The sequence below is a fragment of the Micrasema longulum genome, unplaced genomic scaffold (genome assembly GCF_059751315.1).
Source record: "Micrasema longulum isolate JH-2025_06_02 unplaced genomic scaffold, ASM5975131v1 h1tg001422l, whole genome shotgun sequence".
NCBI classification, from domain to species: domain Eukaryota; kingdom Metazoa; phylum Arthropoda; class Insecta; order Trichoptera; family Brachycentridae; genus Micrasema; species Micrasema longulum.
The window spans coordinates 31184-54985 of NW_028278608.1; the positions used below are offsets into that span (position 1 = coordinate 31184).

General features: G+C 32.1%; 1 protein-coding gene across 1 annotated transcript in view; it reads left to right on the forward strand.

Moving 5' to 3' along the window:
• Positions 1-23802, forward strand: part of LOC148275444 (sodium channel protein Nach-like) — a 50353-nt gene that overhangs the window by 25711 nt on the left and 840 nt on the right. The window lies entirely within an intron of this gene.

The window sequence follows — 23802 nt, forward strand, 5'->3', positions numbered from 1 at the left end:
TAAAAAATGACAATCGGACTCTCCAAACCCGCTAAATCGAAAAATTTACGTTATTTTCTGAACGCACTTGTATATACGGCTTCAAACAATTACAATAATTGTTCGAAGAAAAATATGTACAAAAAACTGGACAAAAAGAACAGAAAAATATATAGTTGAGACAAACAAGAGCAATAAAATAATAGTATACAATATATTCATAAACACGATCAACATATAAGACTGAGCTAACACATGCCAATCCATCTTCGTCCTAAACTGTGTTAATGGTGTAGAGATTTACGAAAAGCCGCAAGATCTATCACAAAGAAATTCAAGTTGTGTGATGAATTGACCAATCTACACATTCTGGACATTGGGGCATAAATACACAAGTTGCTCTTAGAAGATTAGATAAATAGCAGATTTTGACTCTTGGTGACACGGATGGGAACGTGAAAAGAAATTGATGAGAAGAAGTATTTTGAAAATGCATATAAAGTCCATCTCAGTTCTTCGTCTCTCCAGTAAATACAGATTGAGAGATTGCTCTATTTCAAAATAGGAATAATTACCCTTTTGCAACCCGAGCAAGCATGCTATTTATTTATGCAATAAACTTAAAATATTTATGTAATTGTTTATTGTAATCCAACCAGAACTTTTAGGCAAAGTCATTTTTTATAATGTTTTAAAATAAAACAATGCTCTTTTCACAAAATGCAAAAATTGTTTACAGTTTTTTGTTACTATCTATATTTTGCGATTAAATTTTAAATAAAACTGTTTTTTTATGTTTGCTTTGTTGCATGTATCAATCTAGAATATAATTCCACGATTCCGGCACAATTTTATGTATCTCAAGATTTATTCATTTCAAACCACCGATTTTCCTTAAACAAATAAATTACAATATATTACTGTCTAAACTTAATTCAAAAACCCTATCTGGTAAACGGACAGTCAGTAATTTGATGAAATTTTATAAAAATTTAAATGACCGGTTTGACGCCATTGAATTTAACGAATCTCATAACATTTAATGTTCCTAAAACTCGTACGCGACAGATAGGCGGCGCTTTTTTTCATTAACAAATCTAGTACGAATATGCACTCGCCTATTCAGAGACAACTTAAACCTATCAATAAATTTAGTTCTATTGATATATTTTGCTGTTCAATATCGAAATTTAAAGAAAGACTTTTATTGATGTAATTTTAGCCATTTTGTGTCCCATTTTTTTGTGGTTTTATTTCTACCATTTCATTTCCGTTTGTACATATTATACAGATTATCATTTTGCAGTTCAAAGTGTAAATATACCATTTATTTTTCAAAATGTCAAAAACCGCCAGGGCATTTTAAATCAATATATAAATAAATACGTGGGCATAATTCAAATGTTTAAAAAATGAAAAAAGTCGCGCGTGTAAAAAGTAACGAATCGAAACACACAAATAAAGTTTTCTTTACTTGTATTAAATTTTGCGCTTTATTAAAATAAATGACAGATAAATTTATACGAGAAGTAAATTTCTTTTATTCGTTTTAAATATTCATAAAAACTTGAAAAATAAAATTTCCCTTTCAGGATCTCTACGCGTTTGCGATTTCCGTGACATAGATTGTGTTTTCAATGCAAGAGGTATGGAAATGTATTTATATTAATATCGCGGTATAGTGATTAAACCCTCAATCCATTTTTGCAATTACTGAGAAAAATTTATTAGAATATTTGAATCTAAAAAAGTCTTTTCAAGATATTTTGAACACGATACATACTCATGAAACCATGTTAGTTACTTTAAATTGTTTTAACGGATGAGATTTTGAAAAAAAAAGACAAATGGAATAAATGCTTTTTTACCGGAAAACAATAATAATAAACACTTTAACTGGATTTTTAAACATGAAAGCTCTAAAACTAAACTTTGGTGGACGTAGAGGATTTTATCGTTTTTAATAGTTTTTTTATTTTCCACTTTTTTTATTTCGAGGGTTTATCACTATACCGACTATATACAGGTTGTCTCAAAAAGCAAAGTATTCATTTCTAGGGTTGATATGCCAGCTCATGACACAGAATGTAAATATAACCTCAGTTGCACAATAAGTTTTTCTGGGTTATGCCGTGTGTCGTTCGTACTTTTTACCGACGTTTCCAACGTTTGTGATACGGTATAGATCCTAAGTACATGACGTCACACATAAACGACTACGACACGGTACAAATTCTAAGTACCTAACGTAACACATATTCATACACAAATAACATCAACCCTGATGATGGACGCTGTAACGCGATCCGAAACGTCGGTAAAAAGTACGAACGACACAGGGCATAATAACCCAGGAAAACTTATTGTGCATCTTAACGGCCGTGAAAATCTAAGAAGTTTAATAACCTCAGTTATCTGTGTCCATGCGGATGTAAAATAGTAAAATTGTCAAAACCGTATAAAACATTTAAAATTAAATGTAAAGTAAGCTATTAAAAGAAAAATAGATGATGATAATATCCGCGCTTTTAAAAAGAATGTCAACTAAAAAAAAGCATTTTAAAAATATTTTGTAAAAATGTATATCACATTAAGATTATATAAAAGAAGAAGGAATTGAACTAGAATCCAGGATAAGTGTTTTATACTCGATAGTTGCCCTCAGGTAAAAAAAATCTGAAAAACGAAATAAAGTGGCAAAACGTTCGCGCCATAGTGTAGTGATTGGTGCGTTTACTTTCCATGCTTGAGGTCCAGGGTCAATTTCTGGGATGGTTGAAATAAAATATTTGTTTTTAAGGATGGTTTTACATTGAAGTATTTCATAGAAGCGTAGGACTGATCATATTTTCTTCTTGTGTAACAAAAATGATCACGTTACATTGCGATTGATGTACCAGTTCAGTGCCCTATGGACCATTAGGTGTGAAGAGGAAACGATGATGATGACGATGAGTTACAATTTTTTTGCTGAAAAATTTTTTACTGAAGTCATATTGACATATTCTGGTAAATCATTAGCTGGAATATAAAAGGTAAAACGGTGCTTTTTGAGACACTCTGTACATCGATTAAAAAATATATTAAGTTTGCAGCTAATGGTGGAAATAAAAGGAAGTGATTGGCGCGTTCCACCATTATTGAGGTTCTGGGTTCGATTCCTGGCAGGGTGGACGTAAAATATTCATAAGTGGCCACTTTACACACAGTGTAACACTTCCTATTCTGCCTATGCTTGAATATATACTATAAATTCCATAAATTCTTCCATCTGTTGATCTTTGTGAGCTTGAAAAGCTGAAACCTTTATTGATGCGGGTGACATTCTTACCGAATTATTTCACCTACATACTGGCCATACATTTATTAATTAATCCTACACCTTTCACATGAAGGCGTCTGACTAATAAACAAGACCAGTGTTTTTCAACCTTTTTGAATAAGCGATCCCCTTACGAATAAAATAATATCTGGCCCAACTGTTGTCATTTTAAGGGGGTCGCATTGCAAAAGTTATGGTTTTGTAGGTGGGGGGGTGTCCCCTTCGAGATGCCAGTTTTAAAAAACTTTATTTTTACTTTTGAGGTGGCGACCCACAGGTTTAAAAACACTGGACTAGACGATCGAAATGGCATTTTTATTGTGTAAGAGATAAATACATTTAACATGTGGTTATTTTAAGATTACTACATTGGCTCTAAACCAAGCATTAATGGCTCAATGTGTGGGTGCATGGGGGACTGTCAACATTACTCCTATCCTTTGGAACTTTCGAACGGAAAACTTACACCCACAAACGCTTACAACTCGCTAAATTTCTTGTAAGTACAAACATTAAAATAACGCTGGCTAACAGATTCGTGTTTTTTTTTTGTTCAAAACGAATATGACTAAGAAAAAATTTAATTAGATCTTATCCCTTCAATAAACGACAGGTGAAAATATATTATTTTAACGGATTAAAAGACAACGATACATTTTAATTACGTATGGCCAACATTGAATGTCCGTTTGAATTTTTTTGCATGACAGTACATTCGAAGAGTTCTTAACTGATGTAAGAATTCTTGGCTGGTGGTTGGGTCTATAATTATTTTTATAATTTGATAATTTATAAATCGCCATTTTCGTTAAAGTTATGTTAAGGGTGCCGTGCAATAAATAAATATCCTAGCAAGTCTTGCAGCTATAGAGAGCATGGACGATTGAGATTGCAGTTCCTTATTTCCAATTATTAAAATTGAAATTATAACAGATGTGAGCTTGATTACAGCACGTTTTGCAGCTACAGAGCGCATGGACGATGATAAATCTAGCCCCCATTTACATTTTGTTTTAATTTGACAATGAAGCTTAGTGTTTGAATGATATTGAAAAAAAAACTCATTTTTGAAAATAGAAGGTAGTTTATAAATGGTTTTGCAGCTACTGGGCGCATAAACGGATGAAATTCTAGACCCTATTTAGAAAATTAAGGTATTTGATAGTTGATTATATTTACATTTTGAAGCTTGATTACCGAAATATTGTAGCTACAAAGCGCACGGAACTTAAAATTATATTAAACAATCGCCAAAAAATAAACGCCGAGTAGAGTAGATAATTTTTTAACTGTTCATGTTAAAAAGTAAACAATAAAAAATAAATAAAATAAAGCACTGTTTTAACATTATGGTTAACAAAATAAAGAAAGACACCCGAAGGGTAGCTTTTGTAGATTGTAGGTATCATAATTACTGCCAGGCATGCATCTAACAGGCTGCTCGCTGATTCCTGGAAGATGGTAGACGCACATACGTGCCGTTACCGAGGGATGATGCGTATTGTTCTTATGACTTGGTGTCCAATTTCGGTCTGGATTGTCTCATTTTGGTCTGAAGAGAATCATGTGGTGGCTTCATGAGATCCTTGTCTTTTGGCTTGTCTCTTGTAAGTGAGTTCCGTAGCATCCTTACACACAGAACAGTAGTAATGGGCAAGCATTTAACCATTCTATGGCCTGAATTCTTTGTATTACAGAAATATGTGAAGGAAAAATAGATGATAGCAGAGAAAATATTGTCAGATATCAGTAAGAAACAAATTATATTTTAATTTGTTTTTTTAAACAACCTAACCATATTTTTCCAAATAAATCGACGTTCCTATAATTTTTTTTTTCGGTTAACGTAAACTTCAATATTTGGCCCATGTCAGCCTTTGAATTTGACACGTTTGATGTACAGGAACAACCCAATAACCCCTTGTGTCATATAACTTAAAGTGTGAAAATAACAGACAAACACCGTATTTTAATATGGCAATTTCGAAAATCATAAATTTAAGCAAAGATGTCCGTTTTGAAAAAAGTGATAAAAATACCATTTTACCATCATACTACCGCCCTGTTCCAAATAGTTTAATGTGGTGTTAAAGTGAATATCTCGTTGGTCATACATGTAAGAAGTCTTAGATTAAGTTGAATTCGTTTTTTACTAATTTATATTAATTATAACAATTCTTTTTTTTCAGCAAAAATATTCGCATAGTAAATCAATCTTTGGCTCATGTTTATTTCAATGATCTAGTTGGGACACGTTTTAGGAAGGATGTTTATATGAACTGGGTTAATTTATTGTGTAAGTTTTGTATGTAAACATTATTGTTTCCTTATTAAAAATGACATGTTTTTCACTACCACAGTGAAAATACCCCATAAATTCGGGGGTTAAGGGTCATAAGGGCGAAACTACAAAAACACAGTTTTGAGATAAATGATAAAACAGTTTTCAAAAAATAATACTGTCTTTTAAGGGTAACAAATAAAGAAAATAAAAAATACAGTCAATAGAGCATAAAATGTTTTACAGACAAAAATATGAAACTACGCTTTCGTCTATATGACCCTAACTTGCGCTTACATTAGTAAATTAACAAAATGATGTAAAAGGTGTTTTATTCTTCTGACTTTAAATAAAACGCTTCATTTGTAGTTTCACACAAATTTATCTAGGTAACTACTTATCGGATGAGTTTCATCTTTTTGTCACTAACAGGATATTTTGTTTGGATATCAGATTAGTACTTAACACAAAACAGCATTTTTTGTAGTTTCGCCCTTATGACCCTAAGCCCCCGAATTGTAACCGATTAATTGATTATTTTGAACTATAGAATACCAAGGTGCCCAATTTTAATGGTTAATAACTGCACAAATCACATTTTTTGCATCCAATGGTAAACAGGGCACTACATTGATTTATCAGTATTTGTTTGTTACAAGAAAATAAGATGACTATTCTTGCGCTTTAAGTGCTAGTCCGGGGCCTCGATTTGGACGGGAAGAAAAAAATATCTTCAATTTTATCGATAAAGTAAAATGAAAATTTCTGTATGAAAAATAGAATATGTATACAATTTTTCTTTCTAAACATGTTCAATAACAGGTAACTGACGAAAATAGTAATTTTCATACAAATATACACACTTTTGTAAATAAATATCGATATTAGTTTATACCGTCTCAGTATTTACCGATGAAGATCGTTCATAATCATGACCCGGGGATTATAAAGTATTTCTGAGTACAAACACTTTTTAACATTAATATTTCATGTTAACGATACCGGGAATCGAACCCGAGATATCTTACATGGAAGGTAAACGCATTGACTACTTTATTGTTAACATAAAATAATAATCAATATAAAGCTTATCTAAGCTTTGTGATCAACAATATTTTTAGAAGGTGATTATTACAGTTATTTGTAAGAAAGTGGTCTGGCTGTTTTTAGCAGAACAGAATCAATCTTACTGCACCCTATAACACTCACATCTATTATTTTCAAAATTAGGTACTGGTTGCTTTCTGCATTACTACGTAAAATTGCCAGTTACTAGCTATCATTTCTAAATAAGTTCATATTGAGAAAGTTAGCAATCACACCCATTTGCATTTACATATTGTTATTATGTTTAAAAACTGTACATAAAATAATTAGTATTGCCTCTTTCAGCAACATTTGGAGGACTACTTTCCCTCTTTGTTGGCTTCAGCATGGTTTCAGCATTTGAACTGGTATACTTTTTCACTCTGAGATTATTTTTTGACATGAAACAGAAGCAAAAGAAAAACACAATAGCTGTTGCAAGTGCTTGGGAAGATTCAATAAATAACGATACGAATTTCGTAAAACGTAATAATTTCACAAGTATTGGAATAAACGCAGTCTCAAGACAAAAGCAGTGAGCAATAATAAATGTTATTTATTTATTTATTATAATATAAGGCCTAAGCCAATTACAACTGTTACACGAAGAAACATAAATGCAAGAAACTGAACAAAAATAACATAAAACTATTTAGCAAAGACAAACAAGGGCAAAACAATAATAGTATACAATATATTAAAAAAACGAAAGATCAAAAACTTTGAGCTAAACCATGCCAATCCAACTTCATCCCACACTGTTTAGTCGCGAAGAGATCTACGAAAAGCCGGAAGATCTATCCCAAAAAATTCCAAGTCGTGTGATGAATTGACTAATCTACACATTCTGGACATTGGGGCATAAAAACCAAAGTTGCTCTTAGAAGATTTTATAAATAGCAGATTTTAACTTCTGGTGACACGGCTGGGAACATGAAAAGAAATTGATTGCAACAGAGATGGGGCATCACTTGAAGCATTAAGTATTTTGAAAATGCAAATAAAGTCCATCTCAGTTCTACGTCTCTCCAATGAAGACAGATTAAGAGATTGCTCTATTTCAAAATAAGAATAATTACCCCAACAACATAATAACATTTTAACATTACTTTTCTTATATGTACCTAAAAAATATTAAATCTATTTATAATTAGTTAATAAATTTAAATTAAAAAAATAGTAAACTTTCTTGAAAATCAATAATTAAAACATATTACATATCTGTGTAATTAAGTTTAATTTAAAATAGTCTTTAAGTACACATTTACAACTTACATATTTTGTTCATTGAAAAACTCTTAAATATCAAAAGCATATATATTATCTGTAATTAAAGATATTATATGCAAGTGGAATTGTATGAATGAATATTATCAAATTGTTTGTTTTTCATGTATGTATTATTATAAAATATAATAAATAAGTAATTTTTTTTATAAAACAGTTCAACTCTTAACGTTGTTTGACTTTATCTTTATTGTTTGGCTTTTCTCTAAATATAACAAATAATATTATAACCTTTCTAAACATCAAAACGCATGTAATCATCAATAAATTAGTACATTGTAGATGGAATTTTGTATTTATAAGACTTTACAACTAAAACAGTCATCATCAAACCCTAATCCACCTAATGGTGCATATGGTACTTTATAAGTAAATTATATGCAGTGAAACTTGGTCATATAGTACACGAAAGTAGGGGGATCGGTTTTACGCTTCGAGAGTCAGTCTAGGGACAGTGAAATATTGCAGTTTAAAATCATCTTATAAACCAATATTTCATGTTGACATTTTCAGGAATCGAATCCAGGACATAAAGCTTGGTAAGCGAGAATACTAATCACTGCACCGCGAGGCGGCTTTCTCCGCTCGATACCCTTTTTTAGGATTTTTACTCTAGAGTAGTTATCGAGTCAAAAACATTCGTCCAGGGTTTTGTTATTATTGCACACTCAAATCTGTATTCTTCATCAAACTAGACAGCATTAAAAATTTTTTTTTTGAAAAAGACGGCTTTCTAATACTTCAGCTGTCTTCTATTAAAGCATCAAAATTTCTCTAAAATCTTAGGACCACAAGCATAAATTCGTCAGGATTGTGAATGGCAAGTTTTGGCGAAAGAAGGTCCTGCGCACAAATAATATATTTGCTAACCAAGATGGCGTCTCTTCTGCTGCCGGAAATGTAAGATTGGTAGCAATCCTTTCAACCAATCACAGCCGAGGGGGCGACCCTTACACAACCTCCATCGAATCATACAATGCTATTAATATTCACTCTTGGAAGGATGGCTAATAGCTACTACTTTGGGCACGCGCGAGACTAATAATAAAAATTTCATTTAATATTTTCGGATTATTTATCAGCATTATAATTGCTCAATATAAGCAATAGACATACCACTTTCAAAATAAAATATTGTGCTTACATTTTTGTTCTCGAATTAATCCCATAACTCATAACTCAAATGAATAACTTATATTTTCAAAAATATTTTGAATAGGTATCACAAAATCATTGTTGCAACAAATTTCAAAAGATACATAAAAAAGTAAATTAATGATTTCGGAAGTCAAGGCATTACAAAGCCTTGTTATTAGCAAACTGGTGAATGTTACATCAACATTGCTTTTATTTTTTCAACTTTCGAACCTAATTATTATATCCTTGCAATTTATTGCAACAGAGAAAAAACGTTTTTAAAAGGGGAAAAATTTCAATCTTAACTCTCTGGGAATGAAATCCATTCTTGTATACAAACGTTTGGACATACTACCAATGCAACACGTTTTAGTCATTGAAAATCACACATTTTACACATTTTCAAGTATCTAACATCGGCAATGCAGATCTCTAAATGGGTGTTTTTGCTGCCATCTTTTGAAGGTTCAAAAAATTCAAAAAATGATTCTCCGAAAAAGGGCTATTTGGCTTTATTGTCCCTATTGCAGCCTACTCCTCAATTGTTTTCTTAATATAAAAATAATATTTACCGTTCTATAACTTTGGGCAGGTCGTTTGTTTGATCGTGAGAAATAGTTAAATATCAAAAGTAATGGTTGATATTTTGAAAAATACAAAATGAACCTGTTTTTAAAATTGATACTTATACTTTGAATTTTTAACTATTACTGACGATCAAACAACCCGGCTATAATTGGTCAAAACACAAATACTAGTGTTGTATTTCGTCTCGTGCGAAAATATTATTATTTTTTACTTTTTCAAAATAATTATTTATTTATATAAAGATACAAACTACAAAAAAACAAAAAATAAGGCTAAGAGCCCTGTGTTGAGTTGGGATACAATATAACAAAAAGTGGAAGCACGCAAATTATTAAAGAATATTTATAATGCCTTTAAGTAAGGGAAGCGATTTGCTGATGAATGTCGATAAATCGAATGTGATGGTTTTTGAAAAAAATGAATGTATGGCTAAATATGAAATCCCTGTGAATGGGGTTGTACTAATACATGTAGAGGAATTCGTGTATCTGGGAAGTATGTTTACTAGGGATGGAATGACTGAGAAAGATATTGAAAGGAGAGAATAGAGTGAAGGGAGCACTTAAATACACATTGTAAAATAAATGTTTGTCGCATGCAGCGAAATTAGCAGTTTACAATGGAGCCCTGGTCCGAGCCCTAATATATAGGAGTGAAGTAAGGATTTAGAAAAACAGGGATGAAAGTAGGCTGAATGTTGTCGAAAAGCGATCTCTCAGGCGAATGTGTGGTAAAACTATGTACGATAGATGCACAAATGTCGAGATCCGTACATTATGCAAGGCTGAGTTAAGCATTATCGACAAAATCAAGAAAGGAGCTCTGCGTTGGTTTGGACATGCAGAGCAAACGGACAGCGAAAGAACGGCTAAAAATATTAACGATGCGAATGTTGATGGATGCAAGAATAGAGGAAGACTGAGAAAGGCATGGCATTATTAAATCTAACAAATTCTTGAAGATGGACATGTTAAAATTCGGAATAATCGGCGTGCGGGCATGAGAAGATGTATGAATGTAGAAGAAACGAGATCTGTATTCAAATAACGGCGCGATGGTTTGTTTGTTTGTTTGCATAATGCTTATCTTCATAAATATGATGAAATAATATAATTATTGTTGATGTGCACACGTGTACAGTGCACAAGAAAAGATTAATTATACAATTTGTATTAATGCAAATACGGGGATAGACGATAATATAACACGTAATAAAACGGCGCTGATGATGGCTCGTCAGTTTGATGGCGGGGCTCCGCAGCTCCAATATTTCATCTGACCCTAAGGCTGGGTTCCGAGTGCTGCAGTGCCTACATGTACGGGTACATGTCGGCAGACCCCTAGCATTCCTCAATACACAGAGGGAACGTCGCATCTACAATGTCCATAAACCGTGATGTTTGCCTATAATCTGCCGTAGTTAGGTACGACTTTCTTACTCCCTAACACGTAATGAGCTGTGAAATATTAATATACGCAATCATAATAAACGCAAACCCTTTCGGTGGGGAACATTCCAGAGGGGATCAACCAGTACTCTTACACAAGTTGGTACATTCTCCTAGCGTGTGTATTTTATACAGGCGTTTAGGTGTACTGGTTGTTTAACTAAAGCTGGCGCGTTCGCAAAACCTACACAAACGCATTTAAAATCTACAGGATGTTGATTAAAAAAAGGTTAAATTAATTAAATTTTAACTTTATTGTTTATCAATAAGTGTGTATATATTTGTTTCCAATATAATGTCTACTGTTCATTTTATTTACACTGTATTAATTATTATTATTATGAACACAAAATATTAAATGAAAAAGTGCTTTTTTAAAAGTAAATAAATATATGACATTTTCTTAAGTGTGTTTTTTTCGCTCTAATCCAAAAAAAATAATTTAAAACATTTAATATAATATCAAGATTTTAAAAATCAATATTCTGCACATTAAAAATGTTTTTTTGTAAATTTTTCAGAAGCGTCAGCATTGACTTATTTATAATATTTGGATATTTTTTTAATAATAAAAAGTATTTGCGTTCTTATGATATACTCAAATATTTAATTTATGGGCCATTTTCAACGAGCTGTAAATAACAAACTATTAGAAAATGGGAATAAAGTTGGGGTAGAGTGGGATTCGAATCATGGACCTTTGAGCCGTGAGTCCAAAACACTAACCACGGGATCACAACCCGTAATTTGATTGAATTAAAATACATATTTTTAAACCAGTGTTTTTAATCTATACCTAATACATACTATACTTAATACATATACCTCGAATACATATTATTATATTTTTGCTATTAAGTATCGCAACAAAATTCAGACGAACGCAGAAGTAACCTGTGTATATTTTATTACCATATCATTAGCAACTAACAAAGCAATAGTTGTCTATGTCACGCTCATAAGCGCGTTTGAGTGCGAGAGAGACATATATTGTTTTCATAATGCGTATGCCGTGCGATGTCATACCATGAGCTTATTCACAGATACTACAAAATGTGTTCGTGTAAGTATTGCGAACGCGCCAGCTTTAAAAAATCCACCAGTACATACAATTGAACCATAAGGATATACCTATTTGTGTTTTTTGCGCTTCAATACACCAAGTGGTGTAATTACATCAATAAGAGGAAAATAAATTTAATAACTAAATTTACACAAAGCGTAAGACTGATCATCTTACCTTATTTAACAAAAAATATCAAGAAACGCTGCGATTGGTGTACCAATGCAATCCCCTCTGCACCATTATGTGCAAAAAATTATGACGATGATGATGACACATCGGAATGAGAAAAAATTTGCTCTGAACATAAAATAAAATATTTATTTATTCCTCAATTAATTGCTATCAAGTATAAATCTGAAATTTGTTCATCAGCTTGTTCTTCATCATTAATTTTCAATGTGAAAATTTTTGAGAATTGCATAGACACTTTTTATTGGGAATTGATATATTCCATAACTATTGTATATTTACATTTTTACATATATTTTTCATAAATAAAAAGAACGAGAGCCATTTTCAGAAGTTTACAAGTTTGGTTTTTTTCTAAGGGAACAGACCATTGCAGGAGACTTCTGTGAGACACTGCATATATTTATAATCTACTAAGCGTTTTGTTCAGATGTTTATTGAAATTCATGTTATTTTATTTTTTTTAAATTTATTTTTCTTTAATAATGAGCATGTCCCAGTTATTAATATTTATTTTGTAATATTTATCTATCTTTATATGAGAAATAAATAATAAGAAAACATAAAAAAAAAAAAAACTAGTAAATACATTAACCCCAAAAAGCCACTTTTTGTGGCACAATTATAAAACAAAATATTACGTGACAACATATTATACTTATACATCGAATTTGAACATGTTTGTTATACTTCATAAATATAAAAACTCTTGATTTCAATTTCTTATTTCATTCAGTAAAAACAAAATTAAAAATATAAATTCATTTATTTGTTTCTTTAGATGGTTAATTAACGGATCAATTTAAATTTACTTACTACATATTATAACAATGTAAGTTTTAATATAATTTAAAGCTCTACTTCCATATTTACTACTCAGTTTAGGGATCACTTAACAATCATTATAAGTGAAACGAGTGTTACGAAGTGTTAGTTTGTAAAATTATAAAAACGTTAAAATTAAACTTCTTTATAATGATGCACTGCCACTAAATTCATTGTACCGGCAGTGTTTTGAGTCAACTAAAAATGAGGCATTTGCTATCGCTCTGTTTGCATAATTGTACTGGTACAACATTCTCAATAATGGAATACTGCAGGATTGTGGAATGACCCCATGATTTTATCTCATACCTTATTATAGACTCAATCAATGAAAAACAATCAGTCTTTTGTGGACATTTTGGCAAAATAAAAGATAGTTTATAAAAACTGGTAACAAGAGTAATAATAATAATAAAAAATTGTCGTGTCAGTCGTTTGCATGGCCAAATCCGCTTATAATACGACTAGACGAACGGAGCGAATGGAATGTATAATCGTATTTGTAAAAAGATATTTTTTTTAATGTTGTAACATTGACATTTTATAATTAATTATTTATTGATAAAACAGAAATTGAGTTACGTTAATTGTCCTTCTGCGGTTTTGCGAAAACGCGATGGGTTCTATTTTTGTCACATTCGTTTAAAATGTATGACTGCAAAAAATACTCAAACGGTGGACGTGAGATAGTCCATAAATTGATTAATTATTCACACTAACTTTACCTGTGATGCACAAACTCCAAATTGAGCTTTCGATAGCTGAATAACAAAAGTGCATCGGATAATAGTTCTTCGGGCTGGAAAATTTAGGATGGGCTCTAAAAAACCCAGACTCAATTTTTGTAAATACATAGATCATATTTATTTACTTAATATTTATACATACATTACAGCCCATCTGCCAATTACAATCCACATTAGAGTATTTTTTTCAATCTTAAAAAAAATAGCATAAAAGACAATTTTACAGACAGGTGCAGACGTATTATAAACATGTAGATGGTCATTAAAAACAATAAATAACAAAAGCAACCAAATCACATATTTCAATGATGATACATAGTTAGAGAGAAAGAGTCTAAAACTGGTAATCTCAGCATGGAAAATATCAATTTTCCTCGTATGCTGTTCAACAGACCAATCGTTTTTTTCACAGGCATCATAAACTATAAATTTGTCTTGCATTCAGGTAAAACAAATTGTCTGGGTTGCCGTAGTTTTTCGGTGCATTTCATTTTTTGCGCTTTAAAATCTAGGGATTATAAATTAATCCGTTCAGAAGTTTAAAGGCCATAATAAGCGAGGCTAGACCGCAAACTTGTGTTACAAAGCATATCTAAAAGAAACAATGATGGGTATTGCAATGGGTAGTATCTATAAAACCTCATGCACAAGTAAAAAGAAACTTCTGGATTCTCTCCATGAGTGACAATGTATGAGGAATAAAGTTTTTCAGTCTTGCATGACATTCATAATTAAATGAAGATAAATTTAAAAATAAAATGTTAAAATACACGTCCGAAAGGTTGAGTATAACAATCTACCCCCCTTTATCTCAATCCTTAGGCGAGACCGTGTCATGATGTTATGACACGCCACCCTAATCATTGAAGAGTTATATAGAGACTGCGAGGGACGAACCACCATCCCATTTACGAGTTACCATGAAATGGGCGGGTGATGTTAACGGTTGCTGGCGACCTCTGTATTTGAATACTGCCGTTTTGAAATTCAAATTTTCTGGAGACTACTCGAGGGTCATCAAATATTTATTAGAATTTTTATGGCCAGCTTTTGGACGGGCACTGTTTAATTACTCATTTCATCGGTGTTTGGTCACTATCCCTTCGTTTGGATGGTTATCATATTTTTTATTTTTTTTAATACTTTTTTTTTGTCTTACAGTATAATTTACCTACATGTGCATAATTCGTAAGAATATTATCTACATCAAAAGATTCCGCGCTTTTATTTGATTGATTAAAAAATTCGGATGAAATAAAATACTTGATAAATTATATTTTTTTGTGTTATCTAACTCCTCGTTTTATTACTTAATACGTTATTTATTTTAAACTTTTTATCATAATTATGTATAAATGATTTTTAATATACAAATAAGAGCGATTGAGTGGTGGCGTGAAAAAGTTTGGGAACTTATGGATAGCGGAAATCATATTTTTCTAGCTGCTACTATGCATAAAACATTTGTAAAATATATAATTAAAAAGACGTATAGATTCAAACTCAATTATTCTACAACTAATTTCTTATTTAAAAACAGCTGTTTCTCAGTTCAATAAAAATACTAATAGTATCTTTACACATATAAATGTATATTTATTTATTTTACATAAACGGCATAAATTGCCTTTAACATATATTGAACATAAATATTTTAAAAAAATACGTATATAAAAACAAAACAAAAAACTATAAAATTGCATAACTATAACAATATTAACAAGTAAGTAAATACACATAAGCAACCAAAAATATTAACGAAATAAATATGAAAAAACAAAAAAACGAAAAACCTTTTTAAATACAAAGAAAAGTTTAAGAATAATATTGCGAGAGAAAAAAAGAAATCAGACCCGTTTTATAACTATCAAGTCCAGAACCAAATATATCAGCCTTGTCCTCATACTGATTGCCATATCTATGGAGCCTAGGGATAGGCGAGTGCATGTGATAGTTGGTCTTAGAACTTGCAGAACAAAAAGAAGATCTGTGGCGGGTATGTCGACCAGGTATGTATATGTTACTTTATTTTCATATTAAAAGGAAACAAAATTAACAAAACAGTAATAGTTGCGGCTAAAAAACGAGAAAGTTTAGTTGACAATACAACGGAAATATAATAAAAACAAAGGCATATAAAAAACACGGTTTTCTAATACAAATATTTTTAATATCTCCAGGCATAAGATGACAATTAAGACTATGTGAATCAAGTGATTTCAAAGTACTATAGATGTTATATTTTTAATTTTATTAGGTAATTCAACAAAGATACATACTAGAAAACATACAATTTGAAAGCATTATCGATACAATTTTACATTCATTTATATCTTCAATTATGGAACTTCACAAAATAGATTTAAATATTAAGTTATAATACATATATTTATTTTTTTTATTCAGGATACAATGCAATAAAAAATAAGTTGTACGTGTGTACTTATTGAATAAGATTTATTCCTATGAGATTATTCGCAAAAGCTGAGAGTATAATGAAAAATGTCAATTTTATTGTTTCGAAAGTATATATTATATTCCCGACACATCCAGGCTATGGGTGTGTGGTATGTAGCATTATTTGAAAACAAAGGCAGTTTAAATATTTCCCGATGTCTAAGTGTTCTCAATACCGCATTCATTTGTATTTTATTTAGGAGGTTAGTATCTACTTTGTAGTTTAATATTATTGATTGCATTATTCCAGGGGAGATATTTTGCATCTTCTTTACGCCCTAGAGAGTGATTAATTTGAAGAGTTGATTTTTTTTAAAGTGATAAGACTTTGCTTCACACAATGGCCACACTGATTATTAAACGTCAAAAAATATAAACACGGGAAATCAAAGATGATAATCTTCATTTTGAACATTATTGCGACCTTAAACATTTCCCAAAACACTTAATAAAGTTGAATTGATCAAACCGTATTAGTTGTATTTCCGTTTTTGCCGCAATTTTATACACTATTTGACGTTTAATCGTCAGTGAGGCCATTATGCGAAGCAAAGTCTCGTCACTTTAAAATAATAAAATTCTTCAAATTAATTAAAGAAGAGAAGATTCATAATTGAACGTAGTTATGCAGAAAGCAGCCAGTCCACAATTAAAAGAAAAAAAATGATGTTATCGGGTGCAGTAAGGTCAATTCTATATTCTGCTAAAAACAGCCAGACCGTTTTCATACACAAAGTTGTTTTAATCACCTTCTGAAAATGGTATCAATCACAAAAACGGTGTTTCTCAATTTGTAGAAGAAACCCACAGTACTAGAACATCTTAACGAATTTATAAATCATCAAAACTGGTCAAATACATAGTTAAATTCTTGTTTGAAATGTAAAAAAAAAACTAAGATATTCCTTGTTTATCATTTGTTAAAATCAAAAACATTCCAAATGTTGTGATTTGTTTACTCACTCTTTTCACAAAGGTTCTATTATCTCAGTTTCACTTTTCTATGGCTGGCTGCTTTCTGCATAACTACGTTCAATTGCACCCCTGAAGTAACTTGAATTCGTGTGTAGTATAATGGCTCGGTAGGCTGACATACGGGACTTCCGACTATGATTCCCAGTGAGATCACAATAGTTTTTTGTATTTTTTTCTAAGCTTAAGTGTTATGTTGTGTTATTTACAAATATAATAGAGTGTTTGGCCTGTAGTAATACAAAAATGAAAATGATCTCATTTTCCCTTGGAAAATATGGAGTTTGCGAAATTCAATTCACTTTGGATTGATTTATTCCCCGCCGATCATCATCTTTATTATTACAATATTCAAAGCGAATTTCTTCTCGTGTGTGTACATTAAGTGTTTTCGTTGAGCCGGCGATAAAGTATTTGACGGAGGTAAAAAATAATTCCAAGTATTTAGAAGTAAACGCTCTGCAGATGTAAATCTCGCGAGCTTATGTCTCAGTAATCCTACCCCCGACAACTTAAAACAAGTAAGCCTACTTGAAATTAACAAGAGGGTTTACATAGGATATTTTTATCACTTATAGTAAAGGAAAAAAAGGAACAAAACATTTATTTTTGTATTAAACTTATGCTGTCAGTTTATTTATATTTTTGCGTTCATTTCTTTACGTAAGGAAAATGCACTTCTACACGCGAAAAGGCCAAAAATTGCACTCGTTAAAATGTACGAGGGATAATCTTACTATGCTCCTTAATGCGGCTCCTAAGGCGGCCTCCGTGGTGTAGTGGTCAAGACGCTTGGATTCACGCACGGAAGGTTCTGGGTTCGATTCCCGGTGAGAACACAAAAATTAAAATGTGATTTTTCTCAAGCCTGGGTACTCTGTGATGTAATTCACCACTGTAATTAGGCCTCCTGGCCTGTTGTGGTGCAAAAAAAAAATGTAAAAATGTAAATGTAAAAAAATGTAAATGTAAAATTCAACCAAAGTTGGATACCATGTAAACAGTGTCGGTGCTTAAAATATTAGTTTTTTTTTAAAAGCCAATCAACAGGCTTAAGTAAGCCTTAATAGATTGGCATTAATGAGTAATACTTAATCATAACCGTCTTAAATTCTACTTAAATTTACAAAAGGTATAATATGGCATAATCTAGGCGGAAATGGTAAGTGTGACATCGCGAGTCAGGAGAGACAACACCGCTTGCTTCTTGAATGCTTGTCCTTGCTGTAGGAACACATCAACAGTACCATTTAGTGAGATTTCGTTATGCAGATGATATGGTACAATTGACCCCATTTATTGACGTCATGTGATTGCTGTTCAATATTTGCAAAAAATATACAAAACACAATATGATGTACAAAGCAAAAAATACTGATTTAATACAATTAGCCATTTTCTGAATTCGTGCCACCACCACCTGTATTTCTAGATAACCACTTTTTGATTGTAACTTCAAAAGTCAAGTACCTATATCACATACTGACTGATTATGGTAAAGATGACCAATGACAGAAAGATAGAAAGGAGCCATCAATTTCAGGGCCTCTATGTTAGCAAGACGCCTTTTCAGTGCAGTGTCGAAGTGAAGAAAAACATTTTTACATGGTATTTGGTCTCCATATTCACATCATAAACTGCGGAATAAGTAAAGGATCACCTATAACAATCCAATACGCTATAATTTGGGCTACCTAGGTACTGCAGTGCCTTCGAAGTGTTTACGACTGGACGGGTAAACTCCTTCGCTACTCTACTTCACCAGAAAGCCTGGAGCCTATAGTAACGCCTGTAAAGCTCAAACAATACGTTTTGCCAGACCATTCCCAGGTGGATCCACGGTTGTTCAAGCAGTGGCTTCACATGCTGAGACCTCTTATAAGGACACAACAGATAAACCTGATTTAAAATAATTTAAATTTGATACATCCTTTTGAATTTCTATATCCTAGTCGTGTTATAATCATTTGTAATATTTGTGGCACTAATAAAAAAACCCTTTTACAAATTTAATCCTTTCTGACCATTTAAAATGTTATGACCTTTAAGTTATTAAGTTTTATTTACATTTTAAAAATAATCTAGTCTAGTAAAGCCTACCTTGTTTGTTTCTTTAAAACAGCATTTATCGATATAACTCCTGGCCGATTACCTTATTTTCACATTCTTCCCTTGATCTATCCTTACGGTACCTGCCTAACATTCAGATAAAAGATTTAAAAAAGAGATTATTTCTGGATTCGGAACATTATAAACAAAATTTTGACATTACGTCACATTGCATAAGAATTCTTGAAATCGTCGTGCGTCATCGTGAAAATTATTATGGTAAATAGTTAAATATCATAATTCATAGTGAACTTTCATCATCCAGTTCACCAATATTGATGAACATCCTTACGCATTAAAAGTAGGTGTCCATTCCCGCGCTCCTATCCTTGATTCAAATACTGCAACTTTGTGAAATTTTTGTGAAAGAAAAATGACATTCGTTCTACATTATATGAGTACAGTCTTTTTTTTACAGTCAACATTATTATAAAATAACGAAATCTTTTATCTGTTTCTTGTAATATGAATGTCGTATTTTATTGTTTTTATCTGTGTATACCTAATTAAACAAAAACTTGTTCGTAGTTTTTTTGATAAGATAAAAATTACAATTTATTTTGCTCAAACGAGGTCGATATTTTAATTTCATCAAATCAGTATCAAAATGCTTTAACCTAAAAATCCAATAAGATATTTATCTGTCAGAAATAATTTTCATTTTAATTAAATGAATTATTGCGCATCAAAAATGCAATGTAAACCCGCACTGAAAGAGGGTAGGGGATTTGGAGAGATACAAAAAGCTCCGCAATAACTTTTAAGTAAAAATCTCACCACCCCTTCCTAAAATTTACCCCCCCCCTGAAGGTTTAAGCGCACTCTGATGTACCATCTTTGGTGGCCCTATCTTCACGCAGACTTGTACTTAATTCAAACTTGTACATTGTACGTCATTCCTAAGTCTAAAAAAAGCTTCGATTCAAGACTTAGCGGGTTACGAGCGAATTCACGAAAAATATGATTAATTTTATATCAAGATGAAATGAAATTGTTAAAAGACGAACTAAATAGTAAAAAACACTTTTTTCTATCATGATTTTTGGCTGTTAATTTATTTTGGGAGCGACACGTTCACCTTAGGCAAGTCGATATTATCACAAGGTCCTGTACGCACGTGTTCATACAAGGACAATGTGGCCGTGCGCGGTTGTGGGGGTTATTATTGTTGGAACAATTTTTTGTCCCACAAATTGTATACGTGTGGTATGGTCGAGTCCTTGACAAAAAATACTGTATTGTCTACGTGTAAACGGCCTTCTAGAATCAGAATCCTGGACGAGTACTTATGATACGATGACCACTCTCAATTGAAAATCCTGAATATGGAAATCGGGTGGAGAAATGTCCGCCTCGTAGTGCAGTGGTTGGCGCGTTCGCCTACCAAACTTTAGGTCCTGGGTTAGATTCCTGGATGGGTTGACATGAAATATTTGTTTATGCGGTGGTTTAACTCTGCAATATTTAACACAACAAATACATATTTTGTGCTGTCCTTTTCCATCAAAGAGAGAAACGTTACCTTTCTAACCATTGGTGTTATAATTGTCAAACGTAGTAACAATCCTTTTACTGTGACTCGCGGTTAAATTGAAGTAGTTAAAAAACCTTGAAATAAACAGTGCCGCATGCGTGACCGTAGTCTTTTAGTGACTTATATAAAGGTTTGAAAATGTTTTGAGTGTATGCAAATATTTTTAGACAGGCGGTATTTCCTCCCTAGGAAGTTATTTAGATCTAAGTTTATTGCAACAGAGAAGGAAAACGATTTTAAGATGGAAATATGAAAGTCTAGGCATATACAGGGCTTATGATCAGTCATTGGATGGTTTAAGTGACCACTTAACACACTGTGTAACATGACGGAGAGGTGGTATTGTTATCTATGTAGCACACGCCTATTGCAATTTACCAATTCATGTAAAACCCAACCTCTCTTCTAACAATGGCCGTCGTTAGATGTTCAGCTCAGTAACTTTAACTTCCTAATTGCAATCACCAAATCTGCTCGAAGGGGATAAAATGAACATTAAAGGAACATTAAAAATACAGCTGAATTGGCCACTTTTCTTATATTTAGAGATATTAACTTCTCTTGCTTAAAATGGTCCCTTCAATCCTTTTGTAATATGCGAATTCCAGAAAACCTATTCCTGGATATGCAATTTGGATCAATCGGTAAATAAACCAACCCGTTACAGGAATAACGATACCCCGTCTATACTAGATATAATCCTATATAACGAAGAAAATCTGCTTACAAATATAGAATACCTACCGCGCATCGGCAAAAATTATCATGTTTTTATGGTTACAACCCTACAAGCATCCATTTGAACCGAAAATAAAATATCTAATTGTGAATGAAAAAAATACTGTTAATCCAACTAAGAAAATATAAATTAACTGTTGTTACAAGGATCGATTCATTTTCATGACACTGGCATTGATGAAAACTGGAAATCGTATAAAAATTACATTTACTCAGCCCTCAATGCCAACACTCTCATTTCAAACAAAGGTAGTAGAAGCAATAAACCTTGGATAAGCGCTGATATTTTAAAATTGATACATCACAAAATAAAGTTTTAAGATAAATACAAAACAATCGGAAAATTCACAGATCTTACCGGGAAACAGAGTCCCGAATATGTTTTGAAATAAACCTAATTAATAGTGGAAACAAACATTTCTACAGTTATATAAACAAACAATACCCCCAAAAACAACTATACCGCCATATTCAATAAACTCAGCTGACGCAACCACATCAAATCAGATAGACATGGCCAATGCTTTCTCTGTGGAATTTAATAAAATGTATATCAAGGAATCCGATGGACCACTTTCAGAGATATATTTAATGGAATGAGTGCCAAACCCCATTTGCGAAATATTTGTTTTTTCTTGAAAGATTTTAAAAATGTCCTTAATAACCTACAAGATGAATCATCCATGGGCTTAGATAACCTTCCATCAATTGTCTTGAAAAAGTGTGTTTCGAATATGAGTAAACAAGTGTCTTTTCTCATACAAAGATCATTTGACACTGGAAAACAATCGAGTGACTGGAAGAAAATTGTAGCACACCAATTTACAAGAAAGGTAACATATTGGACCTGAGAAACTACAGACCGATAAGCTTGACAAGTATATTGTGTAAATGTAAGCTGTGAGTTTCGGAAAAATGGTTTTCCACAAAGTTGCACGCTTGGGGTTGTCTTTTGAAACTCACCGGTCTAGTATAAATCCATTTTCTAAGGCTTCGTATCCTATGCAGCTGGCTGTTAGGCACACCGATGTGAGTTGCAATATTTCAGGAGAATTATTTTAAGTGGACCAAGATAACCTCTTCTGGCTCGTACTAGAGCATATAGGACATGCTCAACGGATGCAATCCCGGTTCTAACGTGCTTGGCCCCTTTGGATCTGGAACTTCAACGACGATCCGCAAATTTTCACTTTAAAAAAAACACTCGTCTGTTATTAGTGGAATCCATCTACTTCCAACTGAATGAACGTCTAAATCAGATATTTAAAAAATGCCCTTAAAAGCTCTTCTTGATGCTTAGCAATTGCAATGGGAATCAGGGAGGGAATTCAGGGAGGGAATTCAGGGAGGGTAACCTATCCTTTTTTTTCTTTTAATCTGTCAGCACTTAAAATCTTTTTGTGCTACCCCGATCACTGGACTACGAAATTTTTGTCAAGTCATGGTAAATTTAATGAAAAATATTGAAAAAAAAATATTTTTACCCAAATATTTAATTTTAAAGGGCCATTTTCAACGAGTTGTAAATAACTCACTATTAGAAAATGGGATCAAGTTGGGGTAGAGTGGGATTCGAACCACAAACCTTCGGTCTGTGAGTCCGAGACACTAGCCACAGGACCACAATCCAATTTATTTCCAATATTTTATTTATTTATAATTTATTTTCAATATTGTTGATTCCCCTTCGTGCTGCTGCAGATATCCTAATCAATCTTCTGAACACATTCACATTCCCTTTCCTCCTGTCTATGATTACCGAATGGAGCTTTTTGCTACTATCCGTGGCCCTGTTATAGGTTCTGTCATATTTACAGATCTGGTGGCTTCTAAAAATAATTTCAAAGTTTTAAAAAGTTTTGTGATCTTTTCGGCGAATTGATCATGTCCAATCAATTTAATCTCAATAAGTGGAAAATTCACTTACCTCTTTTTTCAATCCAATGAAGTGCATTTCATGTTTTTATGGATTATTTTCTTTAAGCACAAAGATACAAAGGCTACCAGATTACAGAGAGCTCTTTTGGGTTTTTTTATT